The sequence below is a fragment of the Myxine glutinosa genome, chromosome 2 (genome assembly GCF_964187855.1).
Source record: "Myxine glutinosa chromosome 2, kmMyxGlut1.1, whole genome shotgun sequence".
Lineage (NCBI taxonomy): Eukaryota > Metazoa > Chordata > Myxini > Myxiniformes > Myxinidae > Myxine > Myxine glutinosa.
Genome location: NC_136262.1, coordinates 220,533,637 through 220,558,967, shown reverse-complemented (window position 1 = coordinate 220,558,967; position 25,331 = coordinate 220,533,637). Strand labels below are relative to the sequence as shown.

The window sequence follows — 25,331 nt, the reverse complement described above, 5'->3', positions numbered from 1 at the left end:
GGGATTACATTACGAATAGTACTGCAAGATAAACGCAACCACAACATAACGGCTATAACATTCTCTAGGGGGGTTAGTAGGATTAATGGGGTGGTAAAGGGACTCCAGTGCTTATCCACCCACCTGGTCCCACCCCATGGGACAATGTTTATATGCGGCGACAAGGCTTACCCCTATTTACCAAATAATTGGGGGGGCACATGTTATCTGGGTTCAGTCCTTCCTGACGTTGAGATACTGGATGAGCTAGACCCAAAGTCCTTGGACAGGCGTTATAAGAGGTCAGTCATGAACGAAGATGGAACCACTAAACTACACGGGAGTCTATGGGAAAAGGTGTTTGGTTTCTTCTTCCCAGGAGCGGGCACAGTCATGGATAGTTTCCGGATAGACAAATTGGCTTTGACCCTAGAAAAGGTGGCAAACGACACCGCTACGGCTCATGACATACTATTGGACACGGTAATTCACATGCGTACAATGGTGATGCAGAATCGGGTGGCTTTGGACATGCTCCTGGCAGAGAAAGGAGGGGTATGCGGAATTATAGAGGGAAAATGTTGCACTTACATACCCGATCCATCTGAAGGAGTGTCAGCCGCAATAGTGAGACTAAGGGAAACTAGCCACGCCCTGACGATCGATCGGATCGCGCGCGAAAATTCTTATACATTTAGCTGGCTCACTGACTGGTTCCAGGGATGGACGGGCACCATAGTGAAGTGGTTATTGACCGCACTGGCTGTGATAATCGGGGTAGTAATTTGGGGGGCACTAATGAAATCTCTAGTCCTCCTCTGTATGAGAAAGTATTTTACAGGATGGAAAGTGAAGAAGCCGCCGACAACGACTATGGCTCTGACCACAGAGGCCGTCGACCTGAACGGGTCCTTCAACAAGGCAGTTGCGACCGGCGCTCCAGAAAATTGCATTGAATTTTGTAATGACTGTGATACTTGTGCGGATCCCATGTGGGAACTGGCTGCTGCCTGTAACGGTGTATGTGATGACTGTGATACTTGTGCTATAAACCCCTTGCGTGTACTGGCTAACGCTGCTTATGTATTACAAGCTGACAGCTGCACGCCCCCTTCCGACCCAACTATGGATCTGATTGCGACACTGGGTCTGGCGGTCGAGGGACCCGACGTGGATATCCTAGACCCGCAAGCCGACCAGGCGCCCATGGGAGACTTTGACATAAAGGAAGTCCCTCTCTTTTCTTCATATGTATTAAGTTCAAATGCTTCAAGTGAATCGGATTTTTACGCTCTGTACCCTGACCAGGAAATTGAGACACAAGATACTGACAATATTATGTATTCCCCAGAACAGCAGCACGTGAGGGACCTCATGGGCATGATCGTTGATTAACTTCGAAGATCTGCAAGGACTGAGTCTGCAAAGGGTGGGGGGAGCAAGTTCCGCAGGGGAGGTGACGGGCCCTCTGGCGGAGCAGAACCTCATCTGGACCAGACACCTTCGTTGTGGATCCGAAACGTTAATGGACTTTCATGTTCTGAGCCCTCAGGCTCCAAGCACGCACCACACGACACGTTCGCCAAATGCACGGGCGAGGCGCTTTGGGCGCACGATATGCCCTTGGGAGATACCCGCATTACACAATTATTTTTTCAATACCCGCATTACACAATTATTTTTCAATAAAGCCCGATGTGGCACGTTGTCTCTTAAGATACTTTGTCTCGACGAGACAAGAGGAAGGAATGTCAAGTAGTAGATTTGTTATTGCCTAAAGTTCAGTTATAGACGTTGGTTGCTAATGTGTTATGATTTAAATGTTGTTTAAAAATGCTATTTTCATAAAGTTAATAAAGGGTTTTTGCTTCGTTTTAGTTTTGGATGAGGAAAGGCTCGCTGAGGTCATGCTGGACAAATTGTATACGTGTGCTTTTTCGAGGCTAGATAAGGCCGGTCGTAAAATCACGCTCACGCGCGTGATTTTGTGTAACGCTAGCAGAATGTTTAGATTGCAGACATAAACATATATATTTTGTATTAATCACAGCGACGCATGACTCTGTATAAACATGCTTTGAATTACTCATGTGAACCCATATATTTGCTCTGGTCTTATCTGGCCAAGCATGCACTCTTCTCTCTGTGAGTTACATTTTCGTCACCTCGGAGCTTTTGAAACTATATCTGGTCCGAATGATAAGGAAGGGCTGACTCCCCCGAATAACAGAGCGGATGACGGTGGGGGCTTGGCCCACCGGGGAGGAACCTCTCCCAGTTTTGTTTGTTCCCTCGGAGATTTCCTGATAAAACGTGTCCCTATATAAATGGACTGGGAATCAATGTGTTTTCAGGAAGGCTTGACTTGGCATGAGACTGGCTCTTGCTGTAGATGTCTTGGCTTCTTCCGGATCTGTATAAGTTGGTTTTTAATAAAGCTGCGTCATTTTTCAGGCTATTTGTGGACTTCTTTTCCAAACGAAGAGCTGCTTCTTCACATATATATATATATATATATATATATATATATATATATATATATATACAGTCACGTGAAAAAGTAAGTACACCCCATGTAAAGTTTTGACTTTTTCAACATATTTCAACATACAGCTATTTGATCTTCATTTCAAAAATATTGATAGATAAAGGTGATATAATCTATCTATAATTCCAGTAATCTCTGTGTGTATGTTTGTATGTTTGTATGTTTGTATGTCTGTGACCGCTGTTTCTCGACAACCACGGGTCCGATATACTTTAAACTTGCCAGGTATATTGCTGGGGACCCGAGGATGTGCCTTTTCAAGGTTTCATATTAATCGGACAAGTAGTTACCGAGCTATGTCCAAAAAACGATTCAACCAATCAGAGAGCAGCGAGCTATCACGTGTGCCGAACGTGGCGAACAGACTCTGCCTCGGACGGCACATTTGAGAGCGTATTCATTTATTTCACGTTGGAAAACTATGTTGCCGTTAAACTATGTTTTAAAACTAATTAAAACTACTATCTATAATTCCACGGGTCCGATAAAAAACACCGTACTCGCAAGCCGTTCGCTTTGGACCAAACCATTTCATGTAAATAGAGGGGGGGGATTGTCACCGTACTCGCAAGCCGTTCGCTTTGGACCAAACCATTTCATGTAAATAGAGGGGGGGGATATAATTTTAGATATATATATAGTACGGGCATGCCCTAGTATAACAAATATCATGAAACATTTACATTTTGTAGTCCATTGTATAATTTAAATAAACATAAATGCAAATTTCGCATGTGGAAAAAGTAAGTACACCCCTACATTTATCACTACTTCAACCACCTAAAATTAGAATCAGGTGCACCAGCTCAGGTGCAAATGATTAGAACATCATTAGAGAGGATCTTGGAGGAACCTGTCTTATTTAAACGACAGACATTTAGTTTGGTTTGCTCTTTGTTGTTGAAGTGTGCGGCGTCACCATGCCTAGATCAAAAGAGCTCTCTGAGGCCTTCAGAAAGAAGGTTGTAGATGCCTACGAGTCTGGGAAGGGATTTAAAAAGATCTCCAAACAATTTGAAATCAATCATTTGACTGTCCGGAAGATCATCTACAAGTGGAGAAGATTCCAAACAACTGCCAACTTGTTCAGGCCAGGCCGTGCCAGCAAGTTCAGCCTGAGAGCAGACCGCAAGATGCTGAAAGTAGTCTCGAAGAACCCCACAATGTCATCACGGGACCTACAGGTAGCTCTTGCCACTGTTGATGTCAAAGTGCACGAGTCTATCATTAGAAAGAGGCTGCACAAATTTGATCTACATGGGAGGTGTGCCAGGAGGAAACCTTTGCTGTCCAGAAAGAACATCAGGGCAAGACTAAAGTTTGCCAATGAACACCTAGGCAAAGACCAGCACTTCTGGAACAATGTGCTCTGGACAGATGAGTCAAAGGTAGAGCTATTTGGCCACAGTACCAGAAGACATGTTTGGCAAAAACCAAAGACAGCATTTGACCACAAGAACCTGATACCAACTGTAAAGCATGGTGGTGGAAATATTAGGGTTTGGGGCAGCTTTGCTGCATCAGGGCCTTGGCAGCTCACTATCATAGAATCCACTATGAATTCTTCATTGTACCAGAAGGTGATTGAGGATAATGTGAGGCCATCTGTCGGAAAGTTGAAGCTCAACCGAAGGTGGACCTTGCAACATGACAATGACCCTAAACATACCAGTAAATCCACCAAGGAATGGCTGAAAAGAAAGAAATGGAGGGTTCTGGAATGGCCAAGTCAAAGCCCGGATCTAAATCCCATCGAGATGTTGTGGGGGGATTTGAAACGAGCTGTGCATGCAAGAAACCCCTCAAACATCGCACAGCTGAAAGAATTCTGCATGGAGGAGTGGGCAAAAATTTCTTCCAGTCGATGTCAGAGACTGGTAGACAGTTATAAGAAACGCCTACTTGAGGTTGTTTCTGCCAAAGGGGGCAATACCACCTATTAGAGCCAAGGGTGTACTTACTTTTTCCACATGCGGAATTTGCATTCATGTTTATTTCAATTATACAATGGACTACAAAATGTAAATGTTTCATGATATTTGTTATATTATATCACCTTTATCTATCAATGTTGTTGAAATGAAGATCAAATAGCTGGATGTTGAAATATGTTGAAAAAGTCAAAACTTTACATGGGGTGTACTTACTTTTTCACGTGACTGTATAATGTATATACCGCATGTATATTATATTTGTTCAGATAGCTGATAATGACATATAGACAGCACTTAAAGCTTAAGCTTAAGTCTCCACCTTTCCACAGTGCTGCAGTTTGCATGTTACATTGTTACAATGACTCGAAGAGCTGCACCAGGGCTATTGTCACCATGCTATTACCTGGAAGGTTACCTGTGCTAGAAAGGTCAAAGAGTGGGAACTGCACTTAGAAGGCTCCCTAAGCATCCCGGAGTGACAAGCATGCGCGAGTATGCAAAAGCTAAGACAATATGAAATGTCACAATCTGGGAAATGGCCTTCAGTCGTCTACAACTCTAAAACGAATGTCCATGAGAGCAATGGGGATAAGGAAAGAGCAGAGCTTACCAAGAATCTCTGAGTTAGACTCAGTTCTCATTAAACACTGCATCTCTGCATGTTTAATGGATGCAGGTTTTTATGGAAAGAAAATTTGACAACCTCGGAATAAATCAAGAACATTAAATTGGATATAATCGGACTTGGTGAGGCAAGACGAAAAGAGGTAAATTTATTGCAGTTCAAAAAAAAAAAAATGTTCCACATAATGGGCAAAAAGGAAGAAAGCACAAGTGGAGATGGATTCCTGATAATAGTCAGGTTGGTTGGAAATAGTTACAAGAGTATGTCTGGTAGAACTGCACAACTGAATATTTAAATGAATACGAAATGTCACTGAAAATCAGTTACAAAGTCCATGCACCAACAAGTCAGGGTGATGCAGAAGTGGAAGAATGGTATGAGCAGGTGGAGGAATGCTTAGCACTAGTCCAACAAAATACACCATCATTATGGGTGACTTCAATGGAACATTAAAAAAAATACAATGAAGAAGCTATTGGAAATTGTGGAATAAGCAAAATAAATAAATAACAATAAAAGGACAAGCAGCTGATTGGAATTTACTGTGAAAAATAAATTCTAGATTACAAACAGCTTAGTGAAAAACCACGAATCAAGCAAATGGACATGGACAAGTACAGAAAGCATATCAGGCTTGAGAATGAAGATAAAGGAAAGAAGAAACATGCTGCTGAGACTCTAACAGCAATGCAATCTGTTCCATCAACATCGGCTGTGGTTGATGATGATGAGTCTGAGATTGAAAGCTCCGATTCAGGGGACAATGAATTCAAACTCCAAAGTCCATCTTCTGCCAAACAGGCGAAAAAGGCTCCCATCAAGGTGATCACTCCAGCAATAGTGGCAACTCTGGACAGAGTAAATCTCTCAGATCAGCGTGCTGTGTTGGTGGCAAGTGCTTTTGCACAATCTCTTGGTCATACCATTGAAGACATTTCTCTGTCACACAGTGGAATTCGTCGTGCTCGAATTCGTGGAAGGGAAATAATGGCCACTGAAGAAAAGGCAAATTTATCATGTAATAGCGCACTCCTACTACACTGGGATGGGAAACTGCTCCCTGATTATACTGGCAATCACAAAGAATCTGTTGATCGGGTAGCGATACTTGTAACTGGTATGAATTCTGTGAAGTTGCTTGGAGTCCCAAAAATTCCCCAAGGCACTGGTGTAGCACAAGCAAATGCATGCATACAACTTCTTGAGGAGTGGAATGTCAAACAGTTGGTGAAAGGCATAGTGTTTGACACCACTGCATCCAACACAGGGCTGAGAAACGGAGCACGTACCCTCATTGAAGCAGCTTTGGATGCTAAGCTTGTCTGGATTGCATGTCGTCATCATGTGTTTGAAGTAATGCTCTCTGTTTCAACAAAAGTCATCAGACCCACTAGCGGACCTGAGATCAGACTGTTCAAGAGGTTTCAGAAACAGTGGCCTTTAATTGACAAGAAGAGGTTCCAAGTAGGAGAAGATAAAATATTTTCCGATAACCTTGTTGAACGTCAGCATATGATACATTTTTATGCGGCTGCACTCGAAGAACAACACCCATGTGATGACTATGAAGAACTTCTGAGACTATGCCATACATTTCTGGGTGGATGTGAGGCCAGAGAGGTGAAATTCCATGCCCCAGGAGCTATGCACAATGCCCGCTGCATGATGAAAGCCATATATGCCCTCAAGATGGTTCTCTTCAAAGACCAAACAAAGCTAACATCACGTGAATTGAAGGGAATCGCACAGATTGCTCTTTTTGTTGCACTTGTGTGTGCGAGATTCTGGCATGAGGCACCGCTACCCACAAAGGCACCTCTCAATGATTTGCTTCTTCTTTCAACCCTTGATTCTTACCTAGATATGGTTGTCCGTGAAACTGCTGTTAAAGCATTCACGAGACACCTCTGGTATTTGTCAGAACTCCTTGTTGCATTAGCTCTTTTTTATAGCCGGGTGGATGATGAGACAAAGGCAAAGATGGTGAAGAACTTCAAGCAGGCTCCAAAGCCAAACAATCTTCATAGGATAGATGCTAAAGCCTTCAGGCTTTCTGACTCAGTGGACACCTACATCACAAGTCGATCTCTTGAATTATTTGGTGTTGTCATCTCAGAGTCTGACAAAGAAGTATCACTGAGTTTTCTGGAAAAGGAGCCACACCTCTGGAACACAGACAACTCATACCAAGAGCTTGAGAAGAAGATACGCAGCATGAAGGTTATCAATGACTGTGCTGAGCGAGGTGTTGCTCTCATCCAAACTTTCCATGACACTCTGACCAAGAATGAAGAGCAGAAGCAATTTGTGTTGAGAGTTGTGAAACTTCATCGTGAAAACTTTCCAGTGTCAACCAAAGCCATCTTGTCAAAGACGTAGGCAATGTTTTGAAACACAAGTTTCTGAAAACAATGTTACGTAAAATCATTCAAATTATGTGTATTCTGATGTTTACTTTGTTTTAATTGTTCTGATAGATTTGTTTTATCGTCTCTGATAGATATTTTATATTTTCTGATGGATGATTAATTTTTTCCGATAAATGATTTATTGTCAAATTAATACATGAATGTTTAATCTACTGTTTTGTTTTTAATCTTAATTTGACTATATGAATGAACATTGAACAATGAACAATGAACAATTGAACATAGATGTACATTGTACAATAGTACATTGTACATAATTATTTATTAGTTTACAAATAAACAATAACAATAACAATAATAAATAATTTGAGTAATTGAAAATAGATAATTATCTATAAATTGATGTATGATGCTAAAAATTCTGTATCTTATTATTCATTAAAATTTGTCAACATTTTGAGCAACCTCTAAATATTGTCCAATCAAGCTCAAATTATCACCACAAACTATTTCTTCAATAGGAATAGGGGCAGGCTTGTGGAGAAATGAAAATCCAATCTTCAAATTTTTGGACCACCCTAGTGCGGCCTACCCGATTTGACGATGCTTTGTAATCCTTGTCTATGCTTACAATGCGTTTTTGGTTTTTCATTTTTGCTTGATATATTTAAGTTTGATACCTTCTTATCCGATTCGGACGAGAAGGGCGCGATAATATCGCCGACATGGCGAATGAACGCTCTCAATGTGAGGGTTTCGAGGGTTTAACCCGGAAGCATGCATTCATGTGCGTTCCTCTCGACGGAGTTCCTGTAGAGGACATTATTCTCGCAGTTGGGAATATTATTGGTGATGAAAATATACGTGCTGCGTCACGTATGAATCAGACGGTAGTTGTTTTCGTTTCAGAGGATGAACTCGTCCATGACGTTGTAAGTGCCGGAATAAGCACAGAAAGTGGTCATTTTATGATGGCGTCGCCGATGTTGACTCCCGCGACGAGAGTCGTTATATCAAATGCACCTCCGTTTATTTCCAACTAGCCGAAACCCGTGGAACATCCACGGAAGGGAGGATGTGGTGTATGGATAGAGTGTACCATTATGGATGGCATAGGGGATTTGCTTGTCCGAGTAAGAGTTAGGAAGAAAGATGAGAATGAAGAGTGCGTATATGAACAACGATCGCCAACACCGGCACAAATGCATGCTCTGGATTGTCCACTCAGTGGACGGCTTGCTTTCGCCTTCGCCTGTCCAATCAGCGGACGGCTTGCTTCGCCTTCGCCCAGCAGACGCCAATACGATGGCGTCGTAAGATGGCGTCGTATCGGCAGTTAATCGGATGCTTTTGGGCCCCAACGTTGGCTAATTCAGATTTTTTTTGAGTATTGCATGTACGTGATAAACAAACAGCGCGGTTCGTAGATCGTAAATCCATTAGTGCCGTGGGCATCGGGTCACTGGGTGCGGCGTAAAAGGGATAACAAAGTCGAGTCCTTACACTATTATTATATAGACTAGCCTAAACCCGTGGAACATCCACGGAAGGGAGGATGTGGTGTATGGATAGAGTGTACCATTATGGATAGCATAGGGGATTTGCTTGTCCGAGTAAGAGTTAGGAAGAAAGATGAGAATGAAGAGTGCGTATATGAACAACGATCGCCGACACCGGCACAAATGCATGCTCTGGATTGTCCACTCAGTGGACGGCTTGCTTTCGCCTTCGCCTGTCCAATTAGCGGACGGCTTGCTTCGCCTTCGCCCAGCAGACGCCAATACGATGGCATCGTAAGATGGCGTCGTATCGGCAGTTAATCGGATGCTTTTGGGCCCCAACGTCGGCTAATTCAGATTTTTCGAGTATGGTTGTACGTGATAAACAAAGAGCGCGATTCGTAAATCGTAAATCCATTAGTGCTGTGGGCATCGGGTCACTGGGTGCGGCGTAAAAGGGATAACAAAGTCGAGTCCTTATGCTATTATTATATAGAATGACAGGATTATGACCGTGTTATCACGTTATGGTAAAATGGTGTCTCGGATATCTACAATTCATCTTGGTTGTCGGAATGAACGTGTTAAACATGTCATGAGTTTCCGAAGGCAGGTGTACATGGTCCTACCAGACCGTGGGGACGATACGGGCCTCAATATCTCGTTCAAAATAAACTTCGAGGAAACGAACTACCAGGTGTACGCATCGTCCGCCACCTTAATGTGTTTTCAGTGTGGAGCGTTCGGACATTTAAAACGGTTTTGTCGCAAAACCTCGTGTGTCAGGTGTGGGGAAAAAGGTCACACTGATGCGGTATGTAAGGAGGAGGTTACCATGACTCCACGAATTAACATTCCTATTGGGAAGGAGGTTAACGTGACTACACAAATTAACATTCCCAATGTGGAGGATACCGGTACTCAAATGATCATTCCCAATGAGGAGGAGGTTACCAGTACTCAAATTAACATTCCCAACGAGGAGGTGGTTACCGGTACTCAAATTAACATTCCCAACGAGGAGGCGGTTACCGGTACTCAAATTATGATTCCCAATGAGGCGGAGGTTACCGGTACTCAAATTAACATTCCCAACGAGGAGAAGTGTTACCGGTACTCAAATTAACATTCCCAATGAGGAGGTTACCGGTATGCCACAAACTAACATTCCCATCGAGGAGGAGGTTACCGGTACGCCACAAACTAACATTCCCAACGAGGGGGAGGTTACCGGTACTCAAATCAACATTCCCAATGAGGAGGGGGTTACCGGTATGCCACAAACTAACATTCCCAACGAGGAGGAAGTTACCGGTACGCCACAAACTAACATTCCCAACGAGGAGGAGGTTACCGGTACGCCACAAACTAACATTCCCAACGAGGAGGAGGTTACCGGTACGCCACAAACTAACATTCCCAACGAGGAGGAGGTAAACGTTAATCCACGGGTTATTGTTCCCAATGAGGGTGAAACCAGCAACTCAATCGCCAATATTATTCCTCCTCGGCAAAGCGATGCTATGGAAACCGAATCCAAATTGGTGACGAGTAAATGAAGAGCACCTGATGAGTCGTTAACACCAGGTGCTGTTAAAAAGGTTGTGCTCGATGTGCAGACCTTCTGTGCAGAAACTCTTCAGAATACTCCTGAAATCTCAATGCAAAACGTGGACCAAATAAATAAAATGGAACAATGCTGTGCAGGGGCGGATCCAGGAATTTCAAGACAGGGGGGGGGGGGGGTGCATGAAACGATAGCGCTGGGAGGGGGGGGGATAAAGAGGGGGGGGTATGGGGGTCCTCCCCCAGGAGATTTATAAAAATTGATCGTCAGAAATGGCATTTCGTGCGTTCTTGGAAGTTTCTGCAGTTCCTTGTGTTTTTCCCTGGTCCAACAGTTCAGCAGATTCGCACCGCCTGCACCCTCATCCTGGATCGAAGGGGGGGGGGGGTTCGCACCCCCTGCACCCCCCCCCCCTGGATCCGCCCCTGCTGTGCTGGTCTATGGACGCGGGATTCAAACGGTACAACAAAGTGCTTCCATTTCCCGCACGGACGAGGGTGATGATGTAAATATGGCTGACAGTGAGTTGGTGAATGATATATCATCGATCCGACCACATGAAGGTGATCAAACTATGGACCAACATAATTATGCCCATTTAGCAAATGAGGGTTTAAACACAAATCCACAGGAGTGTGGAAACAAAGATTTTTCTCCAGTTGAGGAAAGTCGTAGTCAGGCTGCCAATGTTTCCCAAACCCAGCACTCTGGGGACCCCCAGACGCTGGCATATTTGTTCATAAAACAGGAATGGCTGAGGGTATTGACCCAGACCCCTTTGGGGCAATGTCTGACTTATCGGAATCAGAGGAGGAGGTGGATGTGACGGTTGTATCACAATCAATGGTAGATCAGCCCCAAGTCCCTCCTCATCTTGTTCTCTCGTTTCTCAATGAAACGTACAGACAACGGAATGTTGTCATTTTTGATCATTTCCCCAACTTGGCTTCCTTTATTCAGGCTTCAAAACTGGTCCTAAGAAAATCTGAGGAACTAAACCGAACACAATCACAGTTTCATCGATGAAAGAAAATAATAACAAAGGCAAAGTTTGAGTTTTCTCAGTGTCAGACAAAATTCACTAACAAATATGAAGACACTCACTCTTGCCCCCACAGCCGTGGTGGGGACCTCCCATCCCCCCCCCCCCCCCCCCCCCCAGGATTTCCATGTTTTGAACGTTTCCCGGTGTATACCCTGGTTAGAATAGGTACACCGTATCCCTGCGTGTCGTAAGAGGCGACTAAGAGGGCTGGCGTCAGGAAGGGCATCCGGCCATAATAACATTGCCTCAAAAAGAGAACCATGACAATTACAACTACACATGGGCAGGGTACAGCCCGAAGTGGAGATCGGTTTCTGAGGTTTGGGACATGGAATGTAGGGACAATGACAGGGAGATCAGGAGAAGTGGTGGAAGTATTGGTCAGAAGAAGATTGGACATATGTTGTGTGCAAGAGATGAGATGGAAGGGAAGTGGTATGAAAATGGTGAAGGGTAGGCAGGGACAGAAATACAAGCTTGTGTGGTAAGGGTGCCCGGAGGGCGTGAATGGTGTTGGTGTCCTGTTTTCTGACGAGTTTGTAGACAGTGTGGTGAGTGTGACTAGAGTGAGTGACAGGTTGATGATGGTGAAAATGATGATTGGAACGCTCTTGGTGAACGTCATCTCGGGATATGCTCCGCAGGTTGGTCGGAGTGATGAAGAGAAGGACAAGTTCTGGTGTGCGATGGAGAAGCTGATGGAAAACGTGAAAGATGAAGAAGTTGTTGTGGTAGGAGGAGACCTAAATGGACATGTGGGAAGGAGTATGGACAGTTTTGAGGGAGTTCATGGGGGTTACAGATATGGTGTGAGAAATGGAGAAGGTGAAAGGATTTTGGAGTTTGCTGATGGAGCTGATTTCTTGATTTGTAATACTCAGTTCCAGAAAGAGGATAATAAGCTTGTTACATACACGTCAGGTGGGTCGACGACAACCGTTGACTACCTGATGGTGCGTAGGCGAGATAGAGGACACCTCCGGGACACAAAGGTGATCCCGGGGGAGGAGGCTGTTTCACAGCACCACTTGGTTGTCTGCGACATAAGGGTGAAAGGTGCGAGGAGAGCTCGGCGGGTGAAGTACCAAACGAGAATGAAGGTGTGGAGGTTGAAAGAGGTGACAGTAAGGGAGGCATTAAAAGAGAGGCTGAGTAGGGTGGAGGATGATGTGTTTGAGCTGGAAAGTGGTTGGATGTCAATGAAAGATAGTCTGTTGGGAGCCGTTGGTGAGGTATGTGGATGGACAAAAGGACCACCGAGGCACTCGGAAACATGGTGGTGGGATGATGAAGTTGGAAAGAGGATCGATAAGAAGAGGAAGAAGTTCAAGGCGTGGCAGAAGGTGAAGGGTAGAGGAGCAGAAAAAGCAGAGCATGAAAGTTATAAGGCAGCCAAGAAGGCTGCAAAGAAAGAGGCAGCAAAGGCGCAGGAGGCATGTAGGAAAATGTTCGGAGAACGCTTGGATTCGGAAGAGGGTCAGAGAGCGGTATTCAGGATTGCAAAGCAGATAGCGAAAGAGAGGTGTGATGTGATGGGGGTGAGTTGCTTGAAGGATGAAGTGGGACAAATCGTTGTGGACCCAGATGGAATTAAAGGAAGATGGAAAAGATATATGTAAATGCTGTTGAATGCAGAGAATGAATGCAATGGCAACATAGAGAGTAACCCAGTTCTAGGACCGGCAGAGAAGATAACTGAGAAGGAAGTTGAGGAAGCGATAAAAGCAATGAAGAGTAGAAAAGCGGGAGGGCCGACGGGAGTTGTGGGAGATATGTTGAAGGCAGCAGGAAGTTGGGGTGTGAAGACAATGACAGAGATCTGTAATCTGGTGGTGAAAGAAGGCCGCATTCCAGTGGATTGGGAACTGAGTACCCTCGTCCCTCTATACAAGAAGATAACCAAGAAGGAAGTTGAGGATGCGATAAAAGCAATGAAGAGTGACCCTCTGGAGTGTGTCTCCTACCGAGCGATAAAGTTATTGGAGCATGGAATGAAGGTATTGGAAAGGGTGTTGGAGAGGAGGATAACGAAGGAGGTGAAGATTGACGAAATGCAGTTTGGATTTATGCCAGGAAGAGGAACAACAGACGCGCTCTTTATTGTGAGGCAGTTGCAGGAGAAGTACATGGGGAAGAGGAAGAAGTTGTTTCTTGGGTTTGTTGATCTGGAGAAAGCATTCGATGGGGTTCCACGCGAAGTATTGACATGGGCATTGAGGAAGATAGGAGTGGAGGAATGATTGATCAGAGTAGTCATGGCAATGTACAAAAGAGCGTGCACAGCTGAAAGGACGAAGGACGGGAACAGTGGTGAGTTTGAGGTGAAGGTGGGAGTGCATCAGGGGTCGGTTCTAAGTCCACAACTATTTGTAGCTGTGATGGAGGTGCTGGCTCAGAACGTAAAGGAGGGTTTACCATGGGAGTTGTTGTATGCAGATGATCTGGTGTTGATTGCGGAAAGTATGGATGGACTGAAGGAAAAGATGAACAAGTGGAAGGAATGTCTAGAGACAAAAGGTCTGAAGGTGAATATCTGAAAGACAAAGGTGATGGCAAGTGGTAAAGCATGTTGTGAGGTGGAAAGAACTGGGAAGTGGCCATGTGCTGCGTGCAGGAAGGGTGTCAGAGTGAACTCCATTCAATGTACAATGTGCGCTGAGTGGGTTCATCAAAAATGTAGTGGTCTGAGATGGTCATTAACCAGTGTGGCAGCTACATTCAAATGTAAGGTGTGCACAGAGGGAGCTGCAGATGGAGGAAATGTTGAGTTGGATCTTGGAGACGGCGTGAAGCTGGAAGGTGTGAAAACATTTTGCTACCTCGGAGACATGCTGAATGGAGAAGGTGGATCAGACTCGGCAACGGTTGCTGGAGTGAGATGTGCATGGAATACGTTTCAGGAACTGAGTGGCGTGCTGATGAGGAGGGGAGTGTCGTTGAAGCTGAAGGGAAAGGTATATGCTTCATGTGTGAGAAGTGTTATGATTTATGGGAGCGAGACATGGGTAATGAACGTAGAGCAGCAACGAAGGCTGGAAAGGGTGGAAATGCGAATGGTTTGGTGGATGTGCGGAGTATCGTTGAGAGAGAGGAAGACAAATGATGAATTGCGAAAGATGATGGGAATAGAGCCTGTGATTGATGCTGTGAAGAGGAACAGGTTGAGATGGTTTGGTCATGTGTTGAGGAAGGATGGATGTGACTGGTTGAGAAGAGTGATGGAAATGAATGTAGAAGGAAGTGGAGGATGGGGAAGACCGAGAAAGACTTGGCTAAAGATGGTGGAAGAAGAAATGCGGGCAAGGGGGTTAACAAGGGGAGATGCAGAAAATAGGGCAAAATGGAGAAGATTGTCATGGGGACCGCAAGGCTAACTCCCGCTCTCGCAGAGAAAATGGCCTTAAAATGCATGTTGTTGTTACTTACCACGATCAAAATGATTTTGGGATGATGTTTCTAGACCTTGAAAAAGCCTTTGACAGTATTGATCATGTTTTCTTGTGGCGTGTTCTGGAAGCATGTGGCTGTGGGGTTAATTTCAGAGCCTTCATATCTCTATTGTACACTGACATCTCTCGTGTAATTAAGGTAAACAATAAACTCGTTTCCCCCATAAAGGTTCAGAGAGGGGTACGGCAGGGTTGCCCAGTCTCAGGATTGCTTTTTGCATTAGCAATGGAACCATTACTTTGTAAGCTCAGGGAGAATATCTCTGGCTTGACGTGTTTCCCAAGGAGTCCACCACTGACTATATCCGCGTATGCAGATGATGTGTGCATCATTAATCAGAAGCAACCGGGATATTGATGCTCTTGTTAAATCCTTGAGAATCTTTTTCCAGGTTTCTTCCCTGAAAGTTAATTGGAGGAAAAGCAAAGCTATTTGGGTGCCATACCTTAATAGTTGCCTCCCTGTCTCGACACATCTACCTCCTCTTCCGGAAAACTTAGAATGGAAGGCAGATGGTATCGACTACCTTGGTGTATCCCTTGGTTCCACACAATTTATGCAAAATAATTGGGAAGGCTTGATTGGAGAAATGGAGAGGAGACTCAACCTGTGTAAAAGAGCCCTACCGCACCTTTCATTTAAGGGCCGTGTCTTAGTTGCCAATAACTTGGTTGCTGCAATTTTATGGCATCAATTTATTTGCCTACAACCGTCGGAAGTGCTGCTTAGAATGATCCAGGCCAAACTTGTGTACTTTTTTGGGGGAGACCATCATTGGCTGCGGCCATACGTAATATCCCATACTTCATCTGAAGGAGGCCAAGGCCTTGTTCACGTGAAATCCAGCCTCATGGCCTTTCACTTGTGCTCCATTCAGCACCTTCTATATTTTGAGCACCTGCCAAACTACCCATTGGCCTGCCATATTTTGCAACAGGTGGGCAGACTCGGCTATGGTCGTGAAGTATTCCTGACCCACTTCAAGTATGTGGATCCATCAACGCTCCCTATATTCTACCAGAGCCTTCTCAATGCCTGGAAAGGTCTTACAGTGAGTCGCAACGAGGACACATACTCCCCAGGGATGTTCGAAGTTGAACCACTGTTTCTCAACCCTCTCTTCCCTGATGTATTCAAGAGCCATGATTAGTGCCAACGCTTCATTGGTGCAGGCATAAACAAAGTATGGCACCTACGGCCAGACTCTGGTGTAGGGTGGAAGACTGTGGAAGAAATTTCAAATCTGACAGGAATTCGGTCCAAGAGGACAATCGGCTTAACATTGAGGAAAGTCGTACAAAAAGGTCATCAGCTACGGGTATTATGGACTCAGAATACACATGGACATCCTGATGAGTCATACTTCCCTGAACTGATTTTTGACTCCTCCCCCAGAGAACTTCCACCTGTTAGCACAGGGACAAATGAGTTGCAAGCTGCAAGCAGCAAGAGCCTGTATAGGTGTTGCGTGTCCCTAATTCTCGGTGTTTCTCCATTAAACGGAGTAGCACGCGGGAAGAGACTACTCCCTGCAGGGCCCCCCACTGAACTGAACCTGTATGGGAAGCGATGTATTGTAAACAAATCACCAAAAGAACAGAGGATCTCCAGTGGCGCATTGCCCACTGGATCATCCCATGCAATACATATGTGAGGAATTTTGCCCCAATATCTGCATGCTGCCCCTTTGGCTCTGTAGATGAGGATGTATTTCTTTTTTTTCATTGGCCGTGAAAGACTTTTTCCATTATTTAACTGGTTGAACTTTGTGTAACACAAATTGAATTTCAGATTTACTTTTCACTCCTTTATTTTTGGGTTCAAAAATAAATGTACACAAGACAAAAAATATGAACTGTTGTGTTTTTTTGTAGCAACAGCAAAACTTGCAACATACTTGTTAAGAAATGAGAAGCGTAACGGTAAACCACTTCACCAATGCAACGTCATGACGTTTTTCACTGCGCTTGTTTCTGCAAGGGTAAAACTTCAATTTAATTTTTCCAAGACCATGGCTAAACTTGATGCGTTTGTGGAAAAATGGTGTTTAGAAAATGTTTGTGAAGTTCGCCAAAATGAGTTGGTATTATCTCTTTCTTAAATAATCAAGTCTCTATATATTTTTTGTAGTATTGCTTTATTTTATGTTTTTGTAAAAATGAAATGATTAATTGTTATACTCGTTGTTTCCTTGCTTTCTTATTCTCTCCTGTTTTATTGGGATTTTTTTTGGATTTGTAAATTGTACACACACACTTTTATATTTTTGTAATAAAAGGACCTCAAAAGTCAGTCAGTCTCTTTCTTTCTTTCTCTCTCTCTCTCTCTCTCTCTCTCTCTCTCTCTGTCTGTCTGTCTGTCTGTCTGTCTGTCTCTCTCTCTCTCTCTCTCTCTCTCTCTCTCTCTCTCTCTCTCTCTCTCTCTCTCTCTCTCTCTCTCTCTCTCTCTCTCTCACAGATCCATCCCATCTCGTCTTAAGTTGTCCTGCCCTTCTTCACACCCATGGTACACTGGATCCTGTGGTCAGGCAGTTGTTTAGAAATAACTTGCCTTCTCTTCCAATCTGACCGAAAGCAATCTCGGATCATTCCACAGTGCCTGCAACAAGTGTTTGTCTACTCTCAGGAGAGCCAGAAAACAACATCTGTTCAACCTCAACAATAAACTTTCAAACTTGTCTCCCTCCGATAAAACCTGGTGGCACCTTGCCAATTCTGTCTTTGGCGTCTGCTCCTTTTCCATCCCTTCCATCTCTTCAAATGGCACCACAGTCAACTCTGCTCGTGAGAATGTCGAATACAACACCTTAATTCTGTGTTTGCTTCCAAATCTTGTGCTACCCAGTCACACCCAACTGTTCCTGGATTCTGTGTCTTTTGCACCTAAGATGGTGGAGAAGTTTCTGACAACCCTCGACTCTGATTCTGCAACTGGACCGGATGACATCAGCTCATGTGTCCTCAAAACCTGCTCTGCTGCTATTGCACTTCCTCTCTCTGCCCTTTTCACGCTGTCATTCACCCTCAGTCTTCTTCCATCTGCTTGGAAGTCAACCAACATCTGGGTTTACTTAAACAAGGTGCAAAAACCAATTCCTTTAACCTATTAGCTTATTTCCAACCATCTGCAAGGTTATGTAATCCATCATCACAGTTGACATAAAATCTTTCCTTTTCTCCAACGGCCTCATTTCAGATCATCAATTCGGATTTAGACCAGATCACTCTCCCTTGGACATTGTGCTTCTACTCTCCCAGGAATAAACAGCTCGAGGCCTCCAATGTTAGTTAGACATGAAATCAGTGTAGTCTCTCCAGACATGTGTCAAGCTTTCATTACACGCTGGCACAGCACATTGCTTTGTGATTGCAACAAGTGATTCTTCGCCATTGAGAAATAGAGCCAAAAACGATATATAGTATGATATTGTGGCGGACACAAAAGCCCACTGGCGTTGTGACATCATTCCACGCACCAAGTGGGCGGTGGCCACGCCCGAGGGGTAGGCGTGGCCTCATGATATACACCGGGCGACCAGCCCGGAGCATTTTCAGTGTTACCGCTTGTCCGCTTCCTCCTTGCTCACAAGCAGCGCGCGTAACGCCGCGCTTTACTGGTGACCCTCGACGTTGGATCTGCCGTAGCGATCCTTCCGAACACGACGCCATTGCAATGGCCAACGACAAGGCAATGGCGATTAAACTTCCCGAATTTTGGGAGGCCCAGGCCAAAGTCTGGTTCGTTCAAGCCGAAGCCCAATTTCAGCTTCGGCGCCTCACCAATGCCGACCCGCGCTACTGCCATGTCGTCGCCTCCCTCGGGCCCGGCACGGCCGCTCGAGTTGTGTCCGTCCTTCGCCACCCACCGGACGGCCACAAGTACGAGGCACTCAAGCGGCTACTCCTAGACACGTTCGGCCTCACGGACGACGCACGGGCCGACCGCCTCCTGGATCTCCCCGAGCTCGGTGAGACGCGCCCGTCAGTCCGAATGGACCATATGCTGTCACTGTTGGGCGACGAAGCCCCCGGTTCGCTATTCCGGGCGCTTTTCCGGCGCCAACTTCCAGCGCAGGTTCGCCTCGCGTTGGCCGGGACCGAGCTAACGGAACCCCGAGCATTGGCCGCCAAGGCGGACAGGTACTTCGCCGCTTCGGACACGCGGGAGAGCGTCGGCGTGGCCGTCACGGCCCTCGACGCTGATGTTCAGCAGCATGTTCCACAGCATCAGCTTCTACAGCGCGCTGATGTTCAGCAGCATGCTGATACGCACCTCGTGAACGCCGTCACGCCCCGCCCACCGCCGCGGCGAAAACCGCCACCGCGGGGAAACCCGCCAACTCCACCGGCCTGGCGGAGCCAGCCGCGCTCCTCCAGCTCCACCACCTGGTGCTGTTTCCACGCCAAGTTCGGCCACGAAGCTCGGCGGTGTCATCCGCCATGCTCCTTCAAAGCGTCGGGAAACGCCCGGGCCGGCGCTCAATAGTGGCGATGAGCGCCGGCCGTTCGAGCAGCCTGCTGTTCATAACGGACACCTTCTCCGGGCGCCGTTACCTGTGCGACACGGGAGCGCAGGTGAGTGTCATTCCCGCCGGCACGTCAGACAAGCATGCCGCGGGTGGGGGCCCCGCGCTGCTTGCCGCGAACGGGACGCCCATCTGTACGTACGGAAAACGCTGCCTCTCTCTGCGGTTTGGAGGGCAGGTTTTCCGATGGACGTTCGTCACCGCCGACGTGCCCATGGCACTGCTTGGCGCGGACTTCCTGTGCGCTAATGGGCTCCTGGTCGACGTCAAGCGCAGACGGCTTGTCCAGGCCGAGACGTTCAGCTCACTCGCTTGTGCGTTGCCCAGCTCAACGAGCGGCTTGCCAAGCGGCTTGCCGAACGATTCGGTTCCGGCCACGTTGGTCTGTACGCTTCCGGCAGCGGACGCATTCACCCGCCTCCTCGCCGGCTTCCCGGCCCTCACGCAGCCCACCTTCTCGGCGGGGGCCGTCAAGCACGGGGTGGCCCATCACATCCCCACCGTCGGTCCACCGGTCTACGCCCGGGCACGCCGCCTCGAGCCGACGATGCTGGCGGTGGCAAAAGCGGCGTTCGCTACCCTGGAGCGACTCGGCATCGTTCGACGCTCAGAGAGCACTTGGGCGTCGCCGCTGCACATCGTGCCAAAGCCCGGCGGGGGATGGCGACCGTGTGGGGACTATCGCCGTCTCAATGACGCCACGACTCCCGACCGCTACCCCGTCCCCCACATTCAGGACTTTTCCGCCCGTTTGGCGGGCAGGTCCTTCTTCTCGAAGGTGGACCTCATACGCGGCTACCATCAGGTCCCCGTCAGGCCGGAGGACGTCCCAAAGACGGCGGTCATCACGCCATTCGGACTCTTCGAGTTCCTGCGCATGCCCTTCGGTCTGAAGAATGCGGCTCAGGCGTTCCAGCGACTGATGGACAGCGTCCTGCGCGACTTGGATTTTGTCTACGTCTACCTGGACGATATCCTCGTCGCCAGCGCGTCCCACGAAGAGCACCTACGCCACCTCCGCACCCTCTTCGAACGCCTGGGCCAGCATGGCCTGATTGTGAACCCCGCAAAGTGCCGGTTCGGCGCCGCCACAATCGATTTTCTGGGGCACCGTGTCACCAGGCGCGGAGCCGTCCCCCTGCCGGCCAAGGTGGAGGCGGTGAAGGGGTTTCCGCGCCCCCGCACGATCAGAGGGCTGCAGGAGTTCCTGGGCATGGTGAACTTTTACCATCGGTTCCTGCCCCGTATCGCCCAGCTCCTGCGCCCCCTGCATGAAGCTCTCCGAGGTAAGCCGGGCAAAGGCGACGTTACCTGGACCGAGCAGATGGACACGGCGTTCACGGGCGCGAAGCTCGCCTTGGCTAACGCCACCATGCTCGCGCACCCGGCGCCCGATGCACCGATCGCCCTCACCACCGATGCCTCGGACTACGCGGTGGGCGCGGTGCACGAGCAATGGGTGCGTGGAGCTTGGCAACCGCTGGCGTTCTTTAGCCGGCAGCTTCGCCCGCCCGAACGCCGTTACAGTACCTTCGACCGCGAGTTGCTCGGACTTCACTTGGTGGTCAGGCACTTCCGCCATCTGCTCGAGGGCCGGGCGTTCACTGCCTTCGTCGACCACAAGCCGCTGATCTTCGCGATGGGCAAGGTCACCGAGCCGTGGTCGGCCCGGCAGCAGCGTCACCTCTCGGCCGTGTCCGAGTACACGACGGACATCCAGCACGTCGCGGGGAAGGACAACCCGGTGGCGGATTGCCTTTCCCGGGCCGTCGCCCACGCAGTCCACCTCGGCATCGACTATGCCCGGATGGCAGCGGACCAGGCCGCTGACCCCGACGTCCAGGCCTTGCGGACCGCCGTCACAGGCCTCCGCGTCACCGAGGTGCCGTTCGACGGCGCGGGCGTGGCCCTCTTGTGCGACGTCTCCCTCGGGCGTCCTCGCCCCATCGTGCCCGCGGGCTGGCAGCGCCAGGTGTTTGACGCCATCCACGGCCTGTCCCACCCGGGCGTGAGGGCCTCCCAAAGGCTGATCGCCGACAAGTTCGTCTGGCATGGCCTCCGGAAGGCCGTCCGCGGCTGGGCCAGGACGTGCCTCGCGTGCCAGCGCGCCAAGGTGCACCGGCACACCCAGGCCCCGTTGGCCCCGTTCACGGTGCCGGAACGCCGGTTTGACCACGTCCACGTGGACCTGGTGGGACCTCTGCCCCCCTCGCGGGGTTTCACCTACGTCCTCACCATGGTGGACCGCACCACCCGGTGGCCGGAGGCCGTGCCCTTGGCGTCGACAACGGCGGCCGATGTCGCGCAGGCTTTCATCGCCACCTGGGTCGCCCGGTTCGGCGCCCCCTCAGACATCTCATCCGACCGCCGCCCCCAGTTCACCTCGGAGCTCTGGGGGGCGGTTGCGCAGGGGCTCGGGGTCCGGCTGCACCGAACCACGGCCTACCACCCCCAGGCTAACGGCCTGTGTGAGCGATTTCACCGCTCATTGAAGGCCGCGCTCCGGGCCACCCTCCGCGACGGCGGCTGGGTCGACAGGCTCCCCTGGGTCCTGCTGGGCCTCCGGACGGCGCCCAAGGAGGACCTGCGCGCATCCGCGGCGGAGTTGGTCTTCGGGCAACGCTGCGGGTGCCGGGCGAGTTCCTCCCCGACTCCACAGCACCATGGTCCGCGGCACAGCAGCGCTCCGCTCTGCAAGAGACCGCCCAGAGGTTCGCCCCGGTGCCAACGGCATGCCACGGGCACCCACCGACGCACGTCGCCCCGGAGCTTCGCACGGCGGGGTACGTCTTCGTCCGCCACGATGCCCATCGGACACCACTGCGGCCCCCGTACGACGGGCCTTTCCGCGTGCTGGAGACCGGGGCGAAGCACTTCACCCTGGACATCGGCGGTACTCCTGACCGCGTTTCGGTAGACCGCCTCAAGCCGGCCCACCTCGATGTGGACCATCCACCGCCAGTGGCCCGACCCCCACGTCGGGGCCGCCCTCCTGCGGGCGGACCCCTGGCACCGCCCAGCCCCGCCGCCATGCCGCCCCCCGGTCCTGCACCCATCCCAGGGGCAGCCAGGGGCATCCCACCTGGCATCCCTGCACCCCGGACGCCGCCGATCGCCAGGGGGCGCTTCGGCCGGGTCATTCGTCTGCCCCGCAAACTGGCCCTCCAGGTGCGCGGGAATTCTGGGGGGGCGCGTGTGGCGGACACAAAAGCCCACTGGCGTGGTGACATCATTCCACGCACCAAGTGGGCGGTGGCCACGCCTGAGGGGTAGGCGTGGCCTCATGATATACACCGGGCGACCAGCCCGGAGCATTTTCAGTGTTACCGCTTGTCCGCTTCCTCCTTGCTCACAAGCAGCGCGCGTAACGCCGCGCTTTAATATCTCAAATAGTTATGCATGGATTATGACAAAACTTGCTGGATATGTGCTGTAGATGACAAGAACAAGCTAATTTGATTTTGGTTATAGTCCAGATGCAGATCTGGCCTATCATTTTTAGCTCCACATCACGCGATATTATTGGCCATTGTTCACACACTATCAGTGACCATGGCCATTGTGGTCCTTCCATTTTGCTCAAAGAGACAGTCGTAATTTGGGACACTCAATTTTACATTCATAAATGAATCCTGGCCTGATAAGTCTTACTCAGCGGATGGATTATTTACACCATGCTGATAAATTCCAATATCATGAAAGATGCCCACAGACTGTCTGTCCCTTTCAAGGAGGTTCTCCAGAAACAAGCTAGATTTGGATGCGTTTAACAAACAGGAATAAATTCCTGCATGGGTCCAGTGTGAAAAAATTCTGACTCGAACCCAAGGACCTCATCGCTTAAGATGTGACAGCCCAATGAGCTATTGAGTCTTTGGGATATACTCAGAAATTTCTCACACTCACACAGTAAGCTTTTATAATGGCCGACATCTTATGTGCCTGTTAGAGACCGGGTGTGTGTGTGTGTGTGTGTGTGTGTGTGTGTGTGTGTGTGTGTGTGTGTGTGTGTGTGTGTGTTAGAGATAAATTATATATATATATATTGCTACGTGTGTGAGGGTAGGTAATGAAATACCTTCATCGAGGTAAAATTGTATCGAGTATTGTGCTCCGAATGTCAAGAAGAAGAATCCTCATGTATCTCAGTCAGGGCCGGATGTCCACGTAAGCGTTGTGTCTCCATGCGAGGGGTGGAGCAATGCTAATTAGTTAGGGCCTATGGATAAATTCCCAGTGTGTAATTGCCCTTGTGATTTTTTTCCCTTCATTCTTATAAAGCACACTCGGCTAGCCATGTGACCGGCTCATGATTAAAATAACCTAATCGCCGACGGTACCCAGACACTACGACACCACCCAGCCAATACTTCTCGATGGGTGCGGTGTGGCCAATAGGCCACGCCCCGAAGGACGATTGGTTGTCACGATTTGATGGCGCTCAGTGATTGGAGTGCAGGTGACTTCAGAGAAAACGTTTGAGACAGTTGGAGAAAAAAGGGAAAGCACCGCCATTTTTCCTCTCTCTTGGTCCGGGCTCTGGGTATGAGCAGTCACATTTGCTCTCTCTTTCTGTCCCTGGCTGGTTGCAGGTGGTCGCAATCACGCTCTCTCCGTTCCTGGCTGCGTGCATGGCGGACCCATTTTTCTCTCTCTCCCTGCGCCCTCGATGGAGGTGGCTGCGCATGGAGCGGTGCGTGCTAGTAAAGCGAGAGATGGAGCCCAGTGGATCGCGACAATCAGAGGAGGAGGGAGTTTGGCCATCGCTCCGTGGGTCGGTGGCTGCTACGGGCGCAACTGCGCACCATCTTGTGCGGTTCCTGCGTGGTGGTTTCACGACCGGTTCAGGACGCCAGGCAGATTATCGGCCAACGCACCACACCACAGTTTATCTTTATTTTATCATTCCCTGTGTCTGTATATGAGTTGGTATGGAGGGTCCCTCATTTAAGAATTTGATTTTACCTTACCTTTCGTTTTGTTATCCTGGCATTTATTAGGTTTACTCTCCATGAAATGGAGAGGAAACCTATTATTACTGCGAGAGTTTTTCCTCTTATTATTATTCTTCCGCCCTATTTTGCACCTCCGAAAATTTCATAATTAATGTTCTCAGCAACCGCTGGACAAATTGACAGGAAATTTTCATCAAATGATCGTCTCGGCTCGTATAATTTTTTATGCTAATTATGACGTCATAGGTCACGTGGTATGGGCGCCATCTTGTAAAACACAGTCAACTTTGCCCCTCTGTATCTCCGAAACCGCTCAATAGAAAAATTTGAGGAATGGCTCATTCTAAAGAACTCTTCAATGGGAACAAAAGACGTGCATCGAGTATATTAAAAATGCTAACGTTAAGAGGTTAGAATTCGTCAAACAAAAGATTTTCTCCCCCGAAAATGGGATTTTTTTCCCAGATGCTTAGTTAAAAAAAACTCAGAATGCAAAAAATTTCGAAGTCATACGTCACATGGTTCGGCCGCCATCTTGTTTTTCGTAAAAAAACACAAAAACCCCTTTTTCTCCGCAACGGCTCAACGGATCGAGCATAATCTTGGCATGCATATTCGCATATCCATGACGAACAAAAAAGTCAGTGAGCACGACATCATCCGACACATGGTTTCAGAGTTATGACGTTTCAAAGCTCAAACTAGAAATGGTATCACCTCCATAATTTGTGAAGATATCGAGTGCAAACTTCACAGAAATGTTCCTCATGGGGGGATGTTTCAATATTACTTGAGACGTTTTGATAAGTCACACGGTTTGGCCGCAATAAATAAT

The 25,331-nt window shown here is 48.3% G+C and overlaps 1 protein-coding gene across 7 annotated transcripts in view; it reads right to left on the bottom strand.

Annotated features, from left to right (window-relative positions):
• LOC137420807 (synphilin-1) overlaps window positions 1-25,331 on the bottom strand; it is a 406,546-nt gene that overhangs the window by 339,183 nt on the left and 42,032 nt on the right. The gene's annotated exons all lie outside the window — the stretch shown is intronic.